This window comes from Gopherus flavomarginatus, chromosome 19 (assembly GCF_025201925.1).
Source record: "Gopherus flavomarginatus isolate rGopFla2 chromosome 19, rGopFla2.mat.asm, whole genome shotgun sequence".
Taxonomy (NCBI): Eukaryota; Metazoa; Chordata; order Testudines; family Testudinidae; genus Gopherus; species Gopherus flavomarginatus.
This window is the reverse complement of record NC_066635.1, coordinates 3,314,630-3,329,674: the sequence shown is the minus strand read 5'-3', so window position 1 is coordinate 3,329,674 and position 15,045 is coordinate 3,314,630.

Genomic DNA, 15,045 nt, shown 5'->3' with positions numbered 1-15,045 from the left:
AAAAGGACAGAAAAATGCAAGTGCTCTACAGAGTTTCTTGAAACATACAAAGTTCATCCATGTTCCTGGTGAACAGTCTGTGGGTGATTCTGCCACTCTCACTTCTGAGCCTTCCTTACCTACTGAGGATGTTGATTTGGGTGTGTCAGGCTTTTTGGGTGAGTGCCAGAGTCTCTGATTCCAGGACAGAAAGTTGCCATTGGTTGCTATTGCAACTGTTACAGATGTGGATGCTGAAAGCAATTCCATTATTGAAAGTGTGGGGCAGAATTTTGACTTTGACAAGACAGATCCAGCTACTTGGATACAAGGGATGAATTCTGTTGACTGTTGTTTCTTAGTGGCTTGTTTCTGATCTTATCTGGTTTCCTTTTGCTGTCCACACTCCTGTTCTCTGGTGTTTCCATATCCATTACTATATCCTTGTTTACCTGATTTTCCTTTTCCTATGCAGTAAAACCAGGCATGAAGATTGTATGAATCTTTGCCAGCCTTTCCCCCCACATTTCCCCTAATTTAAAGTTCTTCTTAATCGGGCATGCCAGCCTCAGTACCAGAGAGTTAGTATCCCAGGTACTCAGGTGGATTCCATCCAGGGTGGAGAGTCCTGTTTCCAAATCTCCTGAAACTTCCACACAGCACCAATCCCTGATCCATCTGTTGATTTTCATTATCTTGTCCCATCTCCACCCTCCTTCTCCAGGGAGCTGAAGAATTCCCCTGAAGATCATCTGAACTTTGTCTTCTTTGAGCATCTTCCCCAGTCTGATGTAGTCGTTCTTGATTTGACCCAAAGGGGGTCTAGCAGTATCGTTAGTCCCAATATGAGGGACAATCTGAGGATTTTCTCCTGTTCCCATTAGGATCCTTTTTAGACTCAGGTTCACATCTCTTATCCTTGCTCCTGAGAGACAGAACACCCTTCTGTTCTTTGGGCCCACTCTGGTGACAGACCTGTCAATTCTTCTTAATAAGGAGTCTCCAGTGAAACAGACTTGCCTCTTCCTGCTGTTGGCATTAAACTCCCATTTGTTCTTTCTTCTGTGCACAGATCTGTCTTCTGTTCTCTCTTGCAGGCCCCTGTATGTCTTCCTCATCCTTTCTAGGCCTATGCTCCCTGGTTATCTCCATTAACTCTTTTCTTTTGGGACTAGCGTCCCTTTTATTCTTTCTTACCATCACATCTTCTGCCAGCTTCTCCTCATTCTCCAGTGGAGCAAATCTGTTCCTCAGCTCTACTTCTCTTCCTCTCCCTTGTCCTTGTGGTCACGTTTTTTCAAGGGTCACCTTCTTCATCTAGAAGTCTGCCCTCTTGGTTGGCAGTTGTCTGTGAGGGGCTGCAGCAGGAGGGGAGGAGAAAGGAGAGAACAGAGACACCCTGAGCGACTGGCCTCTTCAGCCCCCTTCTTCCTTACCCGCACCTGGGAGAATGGTAGCAGGTTGCTAAGGGGAAGGGGAGAGAGTGCGTCTTGCCTCCTGCAGCAGCTCTGATTGGCTATTCTTCCTCAGAAGGTGGAGCAGTGGAGAAAGCAGACAATCAGAGGGTGTTTTCCCAGAGACAGCATTAAAATTCATGACAGTGCTCGAGTTTCTTCTGCCGTTACCAGACAGGCTCCAACCCTGACCAAACTCACGTGACTCATGAAGAAATCACAAGAATTAGCAACACTGCCTTTCCCCCACGCTGTCCATCCTGACTGTAAGGCTCAGATCCTCAAAGGTGCACAGGTGCTGCTCCACTCAGCGCTGCAACACTTAACCCTTAGGCAGCCTGCTGCCTAGTGGACCCTCAGCCCTACACAAGGCCTGGGGATTATTAGACCCCCAACGAATGGATTCTCAGACATCAGCAAATTGAGTGGGGAGCCCCCTAAGATAATCAGTAGGAAATGACAAAGAGAGGAGCAGAGAGAAGGGATGGGCCTAGGTATCTGAGCAGCTGACTTGATGCACCAGGCTGATGGGTCAGAGCAGGGGTAGGCAACCTATGGCATATATGCCAAAAGGGGCACGCGAGCTGATTTTCAGTGGCACTCTCACTGCCCAGGTCCTGGCCACCAGTCCGGGGGGCTCTGCATTTTAATCTAATTTTAAATGAAGCTTCTTAAACATTTTAAAAACCTTATTTACTTCACATACAACAATAGTTTAGTTATATATTATAGACTTGTAGAAAGAGACCTTCTAAGAACGTTAAAATGTATTACTAGCACGTGAAACCTTAAATTAGAGTGAATAAATGGAGACTCGGCACACCACTTCTGAAAGGTTGCCGACCCCTGGGTCAGAGAAAGACACCTACCTCCTCTTGGGATCCTCAGTTGTGAACTCTCCTGGAGTTAGGTGCCTAAGCCAGGTCAGCTGCTTAGCTAGCTCCCTGCTCTAGCAGCTGAAGCTCTTTTGGATGAAACTGAGACCTGTAGACATTTTTCACAAAAATACAGAGAGAGAGAGAGAGAGCGCAACCAGAATCCCCCAAAGCCTGGTGGTTAGAGCACTCGCCTGCGGGTGGGAGAGCTGGGCTCACCTCCCTGGTCTGAATCAGGCACAGCAGGGATTTGGACTTGATGAACCCACATCCCAGGTGAATGCCCTAATCACCAGGGGAGACACACCTTGAAATATTCCCTATCTACTCACTCCCGACTGCTGTGCTGCCCTTCACCTATGTCAAAGTTAGAATCAGGACTCACGATTTGTCAGACCACTCTGTTTTATTAGCACAGCGCTCTGCCAATAACATTCAGAATATGTGAGCGCCCATGCAAGGCTCAAACAGTTTTATTTATACAGATAAAAGAGCAGGAATTAGACAAAGGGACAAAGATACCAAAACAGTAAAATTTACCTGGGGCACAGCATGCATATCCTATTTTCTTACTAACTGTTATTGATCTAAGGCTAATGCTTTACCAATTGCCCTTAAACGGTGCAATTGTTCTATGTTAATGTCTGTATTCCTGACACCTGGTTGCAACATTCCAACATCTTTGCTTAAAGATACAGACAGCATTTCTTTAATCCTTTCTATTTTCACAATATAATTCATTCTACTTTCACACCTACTAGGGGCCTTCATTTGGCTTTCCTGACACAGGGTCTGCCAGGTAGCAGGTGTGAGGTGTGCTCAGAGCATGGCTGCAGGATCGGGCCCCTCTGCTGGGATAGGCTTTCGCTGCCTGGTTTGAGAATCCAGCGCCCAGGCTGCCAGGGCTCCGAGCTTCTGCTGAACAGTTGGGCAGAGTCAGTGCTTGGAGGGCCTGGTGAATTCTAGCAAGTGGCATCTTAGGCACCTATAGAGTTAGGTGGCAGCTAACTCGGGGTTCTGAGAATGTTAGTGGTGCCTAAATGGTGAACTTAGGAACCTAAATATCTTTCCTGATCTGGACCTAAGCTCATCATGGCAGGGACGCTCTGTTGCTGTTTGTTCGTACAGCACCTAGCACAGTGTCGGCAGGTTGTCCCGTAGGTGCAACTACAATACGAACAATAAACAAACAAACAAAGAAAGAAAATAGAAATGCCTCATCGCTGCCTTTGACCCTTCAGAGTCACCAAAAAATTCATTCTTTAATTAGCAACATTCCTAAAGCAACAGTGATTACTAACTCCATCTGGAATGTGAAAAGCTCCAGGATGACTAGATTTAGCAGTAGAGTGGGTGCTCAGAGGCAGCTTCCATGTTTGAAGCTTTCTTCCAGTTTCCATTCAATGGTGTTTTTTTTCCTGGAAAAGCGCCAACAAAAATGTGCACAACAAAGTCATGCCCTGAAAACTCCACCCGCGCGTTAATTCATCATAATATTTGTCTTGGTTTAACAGAGGTGCCTCGCCTATTGTCCTCACTCCTCATATCTGGGCTTCCTTATTATTTTCTCTATATTTCCTTCATTTCATCAACTTAGTAAAGTTATTTGATTAATAGGTGGGGAGAAAACCTGGCTTATCAATTGGGATTAGCAAGAATCAATCACTCTATCTCAATGACAGTTTCTCTCTTTCTTGTTTACACGGACTAGCGTCATATAACTGTGAAAGGCCCAAGGCAAACAGTGCTGAACAGTAACCCGTATTGTTACTGGATACTTGGTGGAAGCAAGTGAAATCTTCCCTGCTGTTTATACTTTATTAATTTTCTTATGACTCAAAATTAAAATTTCACTGTCCAGAATCCCAGAACCAAATGAGAATTGCCAGACAGGGTCAGACCCAGGGTTCATCTAGTCCAGTATCGTGTCTCTGACGCTGGCCAGCACCAACTGCTTCATAGGAAGCATCAAGAAATCCCATAAGAGAATAATCTGGTCACAGGGGTATTAGGGGTTGGTTTATGCCCTGAAGCGTGAGGATTTAACCTGAACTCAGCTCCCTTTGATCCCCATCATAAGGGGAGCCTCAGTGTCCCCCAGAAGATGTGTGGAGAACAGCAGGGAGGGTGAAGAACAGCAGCGTTGGGGCAATACAGAAGACCTTTTACATGTTTAAAGCCATCAGCTCCCTGCTCTCAGAAGTCCCTCGGGGAGAGAACTATGTCCCCTCACTCAGTCTCATTGAGTCTCACAGGGGATCACTGTGAACATCTAATATATCAGAGGCCCTAAGACTTCCCTGAACTAATTCCTGTTTTAACCAGAGCAGATCATTTAAAAAACATCCAATCTTGATTTTAAAATGGTCAGTGGTTAGTTTTCTGATGGTTAATTGCCCTCACCATTAAAACATTTGCACGTTATTTCCAGATCAAATTAGTTTAGCTTCAATGTCCAGCCATTGGATCTTGTTAGACCTTTGTGTTTTAGACTGAGAGCCCGGTATCCAAATTCTGCTCCTCATTAGGTATTTATAGATTGGAATCAAGTCACTCTTTAGCCGTGTCTTTATTAAGCTAAACAGATTGTGCTCCTGCAGTCTATGACCTGAAGGCATGTTTTCCAACCCTTTACTCATTCTCATGGTTCTTCTCGCAATCCCTTCCAATCTACCAACATCCAAACTCGTGTTTGGCTGGAGCGTCTCTTCCAGAAAGGCTTCCAGGCTTGCTCTGAAGACATCAAGAGTTTGTAGAATCCGTCACTTCTCTTGGTAGTTTGTGAGCCATAGTTCAAAATCATAGTCAGAGCTAACATTTGGTGCCTTGTTTCTAATTCAGTTTGTCTGGCTTGAACCTGTAGATGTGGGTTCTGTGTTACGCCATTCTCCACTGGATTAAATAGCTATTTGGTACCTAATATATTTCCCCACTGTAAACAGAAAAGTTTTGCCACACTAACTGTTTTGGCATTTCTTAAAGCAGCTAAACTCCCTAGTCTAGACCCTGTTATATTGGTATAAAAGTGCTTGTTCTGATTCAGGAAGTGAAATGAGCTGTGGTGATATAAGACACTTTTATACCTTTATAACTGTGTTCACTTTACGGCTTTTATACGTATAATTATGTTGGCAAAAGATCACAGCCATGACCAACATAGTTACTCTTGTTCTTTTTGCGGATACAGACTAAGACGGCTGCTACTCTGAAACCTGTCATAGTTATACCAGTAACTCTTTCCAGTATAGAATAGCCCTAAATCTCAAACTGGAAACCATTTTTCCAGACCTCAGACTATTTTTGTGGATCTTTGAACACTCTCCAATTTTTCAAGATCCTTTTATCCTTTTATGTTCAAGATCCAGGGTATTGGTCTGTTGCCACAACTGCGTGTAGAGATTTACCTTAGTTGTAAACTGAACTGTAAAGAGGGAGTAAAAGTTTGTAGATGGTCATAGTGATCTGTCATCTACATTTGTTTAAGAAAAGTTGTAAGAGGGAGACAGGCTCAATTAGTGGAATCACAATGGGTTTCACTGATCCCACTCAAGAACATTTAAGATTTTGACCTGATGTGAGACTTTGTCTCCTCCTCCTATATGTCCTTTTCCTTCCTTATCTTATTACTTTTCTTTACTATCTCTTTTCTTTTTCCTTCTGTCTAATAAAAGTCTGCCTTAGCCAGCCAAGACTGTATTTTACAACTGCTATAAACTTGTCAGTAGAAAGCGGCAGCTAAAACGAATGCCCTGACCCGCCCAATGTTGATACAAGTGTGCCACGTTTCAGAGTAGCTGACAGACCACACGCTATGCTTGTGTCTTTCAGCAGTGAGATTGCAAATGAAAGTTAACACCAAAGACAGAAGCCGCATTATTTCTCTTTGCTCTTCTTTTCTTTCCCCTTTTGTGTGGGTTTGTCTTGTTTTGTCTCCTTAGGAAACAGCAGTTGGACTGTAACAACACCAGCAATACAAACAGCTTCTGCCCCTTTCTGCTTACTTCTCTTTCTCCCTAAAAGACAGTTTTATCATCTTTTACACTGTATAAAAGACCGTCAAATGGGACACAGGAGGGAGGGGGAGGTTTCCTTCTAAAAAGTGTCTCCCGCTAAAGGGAATAAGGAATGTTGTTCATATAAAAGCCTTATTTAATATTTTCCATTTCAGATGCTTTAACTGATTTTCCTTCTCTTCTGTATCTTTAATAAAAATAGAACAAAGTCTAATAGTAGTCTTGCCATGGGACTAAGCAGGCTGGGCTCTCTGTGTACCAAAACCTGAACCCTGGTTAAAACTGTTTAGTTTTGGACAGTGACTGGGTTATGTTCATACCTTCTCCAATTGCTACTCCACCGTCTATACGTCCAATAGCCCTTTTTGCTATGGCAAGACCCAGCAAGCTCGTGTTGAGTCACTTGTCTGCTCTGACCTCTATGTCTTTTTCAGAGAACGTGTCTATGCTTCACGCTGTGGGTCTAAATTCTAGGGCAGCAGACATGCCTGTGCTAGCTGTGGCTGAGCTACTGTGCCAGAAACAATACAGCCACATTAGTGTCAGCAGCAGTATGGACTGGGCACGCTCAGTCTGATCCCGCCCAAGATGCCAGGCACATAAGCAGAGTGGCTAATGCCTCCACTGCCGCGGCCTCACTTTTATTTTTAGTATGCGAGCTTGAGTGGAGCTAGTGGAAGGGCATCTCCTCGAGCTGGAATGTATACCTCCAGCTCAAAGTGTATGTCACGCTCGTCAGCATGAGTGCCAACCTCAAGGCAGACTGTCCAGGAACAGGGCACAAACTCCAAACTGGATTTCACCGACCAAATAACAAGCGTAAATGCCACAAGCATTATAGCAGCTTTAACATGGAGTCACAGACGGCCTCCTTGGGCTCTCCGGTCTACTTTTCCACCCAGGCAAGCTTGTCTTTGTGATAGACGTTTCCTTACAGTGAAACTCACAGCGATATTCAGGTTACTCCCAGTCCCAAAGGACCAGTCACTTACCCCCCGGTCAATTGCACCCCAGATCTGTCAGTACAGAGAATGTTTGTAGCCAATCCTGTAACGAACTAACTAACTAAGAAAAGAAATGAGAGTTATTGACAAGTTAAAGCAGGTAACATGCACACACAAAGGAGTTACAGTCTTAGATTCCAAGAGATGACAGCAGCTGCTATAGTGTGCCAGCTTTATATGTCCTTTAGGCCTAACCCAAGCAAAAGCGCTGCGGGGTCTTTGGCTTATGCTTAGTGATTCTTGCCCTGTTAGAGCCCAAGCACCAAAAAGAACCTAGTTTATCCTTGCCAGAGATTTTTTTCCCCTTCTCCCCAGAGTCCAAGTTGATGGGATGAGTTCATGCCCAGGTGTCCTCTTCAGCCAACTAATTTAGGCTTCTTCAGTGCACGTTATTTGGGCTTCTGATTTAAACATGTTTATCCTTACTCGATGGTGTTTAACATCCTCCTTAGTTACTAAGCACTAGAGCTACAAAGGGATTTAGGCACCTACCTGCCACTTTAGGTGCCTAAATCCAGCTTTTAGATCCTCAAAACTCCTGTGCATCTGCTATCCAGCCCTGTAGGTGTCTAAATTCTGCTGGTGAACATGCACAAAACCATCTAAGTCCCGACACCACTGAACTACTCAGCACCATAGCTGACAACGAAGCCCTATGAGATTTCCATCCTAGGCATTCCTCCAGCTATCTTGTCTGCAGGGTCCAATCTGGTAGCTGTCCTCTTCCGTGTGTCTTCTACAAGGCAGTGGTCCAGTGGGAAAAATACCATGTGATTATGCAATTACAGACTGTACAATAACGCATACTGGGGCAAATTAAGGTTCCACGTGATATAAGTAAATAGAGTGATTGGCGCAGAGGGACTGGACTTTGGGTCTCCCATCTACTAGATAGGTGCCCTAGTCACCAACTTATATAGCCATTTTCATATTTTACTCTCACCGGCCCAATGAGTCTAAGTTTTTAATCCACAAAGGAACAGTTTCAGTGGGAGAGACTGAGGCAGCCCTACATCAGACTATCCCATTAGTCAATGGTTCGTGCACTCTTCTGAGAGGTGGGAGACGTCTCTTCAAATCCTTTCTCCCCACCAGGTAGAGTCGACCTGGACCGGGGTCTCCCAAATCCCAGTCAAGTGCGCCAGCCACAGGGCTAAAAGTTAGAGGATGGGCACCACAAACACTTCCTTCACTGATTATTTTGTGTTGAGTAGGGCAGGTGTGTAACTGGGATATAGACATTACAGGTAGGATTAATACATGTAGCAACTTACAAGCATTTCATAGGCTAACACTAAATACACTGTAATAAATCCAATGCCCATCTTAACCGTACTAACAGAAAGGTGAGATGGTCTGGTTTCCAGCAATGAATTTGTCAGTTCTCAGCTGAGGCCTAAAGCCTTGGCAAGAGCTGGAACCTGGTCTGCCAGCATCTTTTGGGATATGTCTATACTGCAGTCTGATGTGTGACAGAACAACAATATGAGTGGGTCCCCAGTGTGCTTATACAACCTGCACTGAAGCCTCTGCCACCACATATGCAATGCCATTTTTAGCCATAGTAAAGCTAGCATGGGTATGGGTACCTAAGCTGTAGTCACACGCATAGGTAATTTACAAGCGTGCTCGAGCCAGAAATATGTGCATAGTGTTGATATGCCATCAACAACTGAGTCTAACTGATACTTTGTAGACCCAAGATCAAACTAATTTTGGGGTTTTAAGCTTGATATTGGTATTGGACACTAGATGTCACAGAGGATATTCCAGAGAAGTAAAATTAATGTAGATTCTCGCCCCACATTTCTTCTCTACTTCTCAGCAAAAAATAAGCATGATAAGAATCCTGACATTTTAACAACAGGTACTTTTGGGAGGAAGTTGAGTATTAGGAATTCCTTGAGCAAACAACCTTGAAATTTACACCACAAACTCTGTCACAGACCCTGGACTGGCAAATCAACTTTCAGGCCACTCATTCTGCCAATATTGATTTTAGGACAGATTGAAAATTCAGCTATAAACAAACACTGGGTTGCAAAACTTAATTCTGGTTTGGCTACTCGCTGCCTATTATTTGTTCTTCTCTTCAAAAGAATGCTCCTGTGCAATGCTCTGTTCAGCTTTAGAAAAACAGAGGCGATCCTTCTCTAGTAAAACACATTTCACCTTATTAGCTTTTACTTTTTGATTTGCTAAATTTTTCATAAGTTCCTCTGTAATAATGCAAAAACTCAGAAGGAAGGTGTAAATGCACTGGCATGCATTTGTTTTTTGCTAAAATTAGTGCATTTCACAGTTTATGCTTTTAGTTATGCTGTTTGCCCTCAAAATGTCAATTTAAATGTTTAAGAATAAGTTAAAATGTCTGTGCTGGTTTGTAGAAACACGGGAGTTGCCATACTGGACTGGATTCAAGGTCCATGTAGTCCTTGGCCCTGTCTCTGACAGAGACCATAAACAAATGCTTCAGAGGAAGGAACAAGAAACCTTGCAGTAGGCAGGTCTGAGTACAGCTGGTAGAAAAATGGAATTTCCATTCCATGAGAAATTCTGACATTCTTCTTCGAGTGATTGCTCATATCCATTCCAGTTAGGTGTGTGCGCCGCGCGTGCACATTCGTCGGAAAACTTTTACCCTAGCAACTCGGTGGGCCGGCAGGTCGCCCCCTAGAGTGGCGCCATCATGGCGCTTGATATATACTCCTGCCGGCCCACCCGCTCCTCAGTTCCTTCTTACCGCCCGTGTCGGTCGTTGGAACAGTGGAGCGCGGCTTAGCTGACCTCCACTTCCCTAGCTACTCGTAGTTCTCGTATATAGTTATGCAGTTATAATCCTTTTATATATATATTTGCATAGTTATACGTTTTTTTCTTTGCTAACATAGTTAGTTTAGTAATTGTTAGCGGGGTTCAGGAAATAGCCCCTTCCATGAACCCGGTGCCGGAGCCCATGCACGGCTCACCGGGTTTTAAAATGGGCTCGGCCTGCCAGAAGCCGATGCCGAAGGGAGATCCACACGACTCCCGTTTGAAGTGCACTTGACAGCTAAGTGCCCCATTTGCAAGGCTTTTAAGCCGAGAACAAAAAGGAGCGCCGAGCGATGATCAAGCGGCTGGCAGAAGCGCCTCCTCGGCACCGGACCCCGCCGGTACTGCCAAGGCCTTTCGGCACCGGCCGACACCGAAGTCGACTCGGCACCGCTCCCTTCCTCCGAGGTCGAGACAGCCTACGATTCCTGCTGGTGCCCGATGGCTCCCCGGCATGCGCCATGGTTGAGCCCCCTGCTCCTGCTGCTTCCGTGCCACCTGCATCGCAGCCAGAGAGCTCGTCTGAGTCGGATTGCCCGGCACCGACACCTGCAGAGGCACCGATGACATCGGCACCGTCGATTCCAGTCCCCCAGGGCCATTGAATCCGGTGCCTGACAGCTCCCCGGCACGCGCCGTGGTAGAGCTTACTGCTCCTGCTGCTTCCGTGCCAACTGCACCGCAGCCAGAGAGCTCGTCTAAGTCGGATCGCCTGGCACCGACACCTGCTGAGGCACCGACAACATCGGCACCGTCGATCCCGGTCCCACAAGGGCCGTAGAATCCGGTGCCTGACGGCTCCCCGGCACGCGCCGTGGTTGAGCTACTGCTCCTGCTGCTTCCGTGCCAACGGCACCGCAGCCAGAGAGCTCGTCCAAGTCGGATCGCCCGGCACCGACACCTGCTGCGGCACCGACGACGTCGGCACCGTCGATCCCGGTCCCACAAGGGCCGTAGAATCCGGTGCCTGACGGCTCCCCGGCACATGCCGTGGTTGAGCTACTGCTCCTGCTGCTTCCGTGCCAAAGGCACCGCAGTCAGAGAGCTCGTCTAAGTCGGATTGCCCGGCACCGACACCTCTGAGGCACCGACAACGTCGGCACCGTCGATTCCAGTCCCACAAGGGCCGTAGAATCCGGTGCCTGACGGCTCCCCGGCGCGCGCCGTGGTTGAGCTTATTGCTCCTGCTGCTTCCGTGCCGACGGCACCACAGCCAGACAGCTCATCTAACTCGGATCGCCCGGCACCGACATCTACCGAAGCTCTGACGGCCTCGGTACCGTCGATCCCGGTCCCACGAGGGCCGTCGAATCCGGTGCCTGACAGCTCCCCAGTATGCACTGTGGTTGAGCCTGCTGTTCCCTTCACGCCGGAGACATTACCAATGGCGAGGGATCTCATTGCCATGACAGAGTCGATGCTGCCTGACCCCGGCACCGCCGGTGCGGGTAATACAGTCTCTTCATGTGACCGTCCTCTGTCAGCACAGCAGAGCGGCACCGTTCATGATCACGGTCCCGCAGACACTCCAGGTCCTGTCGGCACGCCCGACATCACTTGCAGTCCCGGTGCTGTTTTCCTCATCGGTACTGGTCGCACTCACTGCACCGGTCGGTATCCCGTTCGCCGACCCGCTATCGGCACCGTTCCGACTCCCGGCACCACGACAGGTACCTTGACTCCTGTAGCCTCTCCCCGAGCCCCGAGATCTCGGTCGACCTCCCGGCACCGTTCTGGTTGCGGGTCTGGATCTCGTTCCAGGTACCGGTACGCCTCCCGGTGCCGGTTCCCGGTGCCGAGTTGGGCAAGGTCCGATAGAGTCAGAGACTCTGCCTGTGCCTTCTTCTAGTACCTCCATGGCCATCTGGACACGCATCCGTGTCATCCCACATGCGCAGATCTTATGCTCAGGACCACGATTCTGATACGATGGCCAGCGGGCGCCAGCCCCGAAACCGAAAGAGGCTTGGCGAATGAACCTGTTTGGCCGCCAGGTGCACTCTGCAGAGGCCCTGCAGCTCTGGGTAGCAAAGCAACAAGCCTGGCTTAGCTGCGATAGTTATAGCACCTGGGTGAAGGTAGTTTAGTTTATGGAGTTTCTCCCTCAAAACTCCCGCCAAGAGTTCGCTGCCGTCTTGGAGGACGGGGGGAAAAAAGGTACCCAGAGTGTCCCTCCAGGCCTCGTTGGACGCAGCAGACTCTGCAGCCAGGACTCTGGCCTTTGGTGTCGCCATGAGGTGCATCTCATGGCTTCAGGTTTCAAACCTCCGGCCGGAGCTGCAGTATGCCATTCAGGATTTACCCTTTGTTGGTAAAGGCCTTTTGCGGCAAAGACAGCCCCAGGCTGCCAAGCCTGATGGACAATAGGGTCCTAATGCGCTCTCTCAGCATGCATATGCCAGCGACCAAACACAGGCCTTTCTCTCCCCAGCCGCCATACTCTGTGCCTGGCCAGAGACAGGACTTTGGCAAACGCCGAGGCCAAGGTGGTCGCAGACGAATGTCAGGACCCCTAAAGAGCCAAGGTCAAGGTCCCTCGCAATTACCACTGGGACCAAAGACGAACCTTCCAAGGTGCGCCTGAGGGCGGTGTACCAGTCACAGGCCGGGATCCCAATCCCGCTTTCTCCTGGCGTGGCCCCAGTTAATTTCAGATCGCTGGATCCTGCGCACGGTGGAGCATAGGTACCACCTCTAATTTGTTCCAGCCCTGTCCCCCTTCAGGGACCCCTCTCATGAGCAATTCCTCGTACAAGAGGTGCAGACGCCGATGGACGAAAAGGGCAAGGGGTTTTACTCCCGTTATGCCCTAGTCCCCCACTCGAACGCAGGTCTCAGACCTTCCTAGTCCTGCACGGACTCAACCGGTTTAGGATAAGGTTGAAGTTCCGCACGGTATCCCTGGGAACCATTATTCCATCCTTGCCTCCTGGGGGCTACTATGCCGCCCTGGATATGAAGGACGCATACTTTCGCAATCAGTACTTCTGGTTTACGGCCATAGTCGCCGCCTACCTTCGCTGATGTCGGATATGCGTTTTTCCGTATCTGGACGATTCGCTTATCCGAGGAGACTCTGAGACACAAACCACTCAGCGCGTGGGCATCGTCACGGTCTTATTCACAGGTCAAGGCCTGATGATTACTATAGAGCAATCCACTCTGGTTCCCACGCAGAGGTTGGACTTCCTAGGGGCTATCCTGGTCTCCTACCTAGCCGGAGCCTGCCTATCACAACTGCGGTTTTAGGCGATGGCAACATTCATCTGAGGTCTGCAGGCTTTCCCAACGACCTCAGCTCGTACTTGTCTCAGTCTCCTGGGTCCATGGTTGCCCGCAAGTTTGTAACCAAACACGCCAAGCTCCGCCTCCGTCCTCTCCAAGTCCGGCTCACCTCGGCGTACCACCCGGACAGGGAGCCGATGGTCATGGTAGTCACCGTTCCCTCGAGCACCTTAGGCTCCCTAGAGTGGTGCCTAACTCCCTCCCTGGTGTGGGCAGGGATGCGGTTTCATCCGCCCCAGCCCTCACTGCCCCTGACGACGGACGCGTCATCTCTCTGCTCAAGTGCTCATGGTCACCTCCGAGCTTAAGGCCTTTGGTCTTCTCGGGAGCTGGCATTCCACATCAATGCCCCAAAAATGAGAGTAGTCCGCCTGGCTTGCCAGGGGTTCCAGCGGCAGCTGCGAGGCCGTTGTATCTCGGTGTTTACAGCCAACACAGCGGCCATGTGCTTCATAAATATCCAGGGAGGGACATGGTCCTCCCCCCCCTTTTTTGTCAGGAGGCCATCCATTTCCGGGACTTTTGCATAGCCCACTCGATGGAGCTGGTGACGTCCTTTCTCCCAGGCGTTTGGAACGTCTTGGCGCTTTGACTCAGCAGGTCTTTCCTGTCTTACGAGTGATCACTTTGCCCCATGTGAGGCGTTCTGCTTTCCAGAAGCGGAGAGGTTTCCTCACATAGACCTGTTTCCTCACCGCGAGAGCAGAAAATGCCAGATGTTCTGCTCCTTCCAAGGTCTCTCCTCGGGATCGATCTTGGACGCATTCCTGATGCCGTGGAAAGGCCAACTCTATTATGCCTTCCCACTGTTCCCACTGGTTCATTAGGTCCTGCTCAAACTCCACAGGGGCGGAGCGCGCATCATCATGATCACTCCAGAGTGGTCCAGGCAGCACTGATATACCACGTTGCTCGACCTGTCAATAACAGACCCAATTACCCTGCCACCCCACCCAGACCTCATCACTCAGGGCAACGACAGGCTTCGTCACTCGGACCTGCAGCCTCTTCGCCTCACGGTGTGGCTGCTGCGTAACTGAGCCGGGGTGACAGGAAGCCCTCCACCTGGTCAACGTACCGGGCCAGGTGGAAGCGTTTCTTCTACAGCTGCAATACGCTCAATCTTGCTCCTGCTGAGGTCTCGATCCCCTCTATTTGGCCTGCCTCTGGCCTTCAGCGGCAGGACCTGGCGGTATCATCGCTGAGGATACACTCAGCAGCCATCTCTACCTTCCAGCCAGGCTAAGGTGGACGTTCCGTGTTCTCACGCTCTATGGGTTTGAGATCCCTCAAGGGCTTGGAGAGCTTGCACCCTCGGGTGCGCCGCCCAGCCCCAACCTGGGACCTCAACCTAGTTTTAACCAGACTTATGTCTCCCCCAGTCGAGCCGTTCACGACTGGCCCTCTGCTATACCTGTCTTGGACGACAACTTTCTTCGTAGCTGTTACATCGGCCAGACGGGTCTCTGAGCTCAGAGCTCTTACGGTGGTTCCGCCGTACACTAGCTTTCACAAAGACAAGGTGCAGTTATGACCGCACCCAGCTTTCCTCCCTAAGGTGGTTTCGGCCTTTCATGTTACCCACAGCTCAACACAATGGGCACAACCATTGCACTCCTTG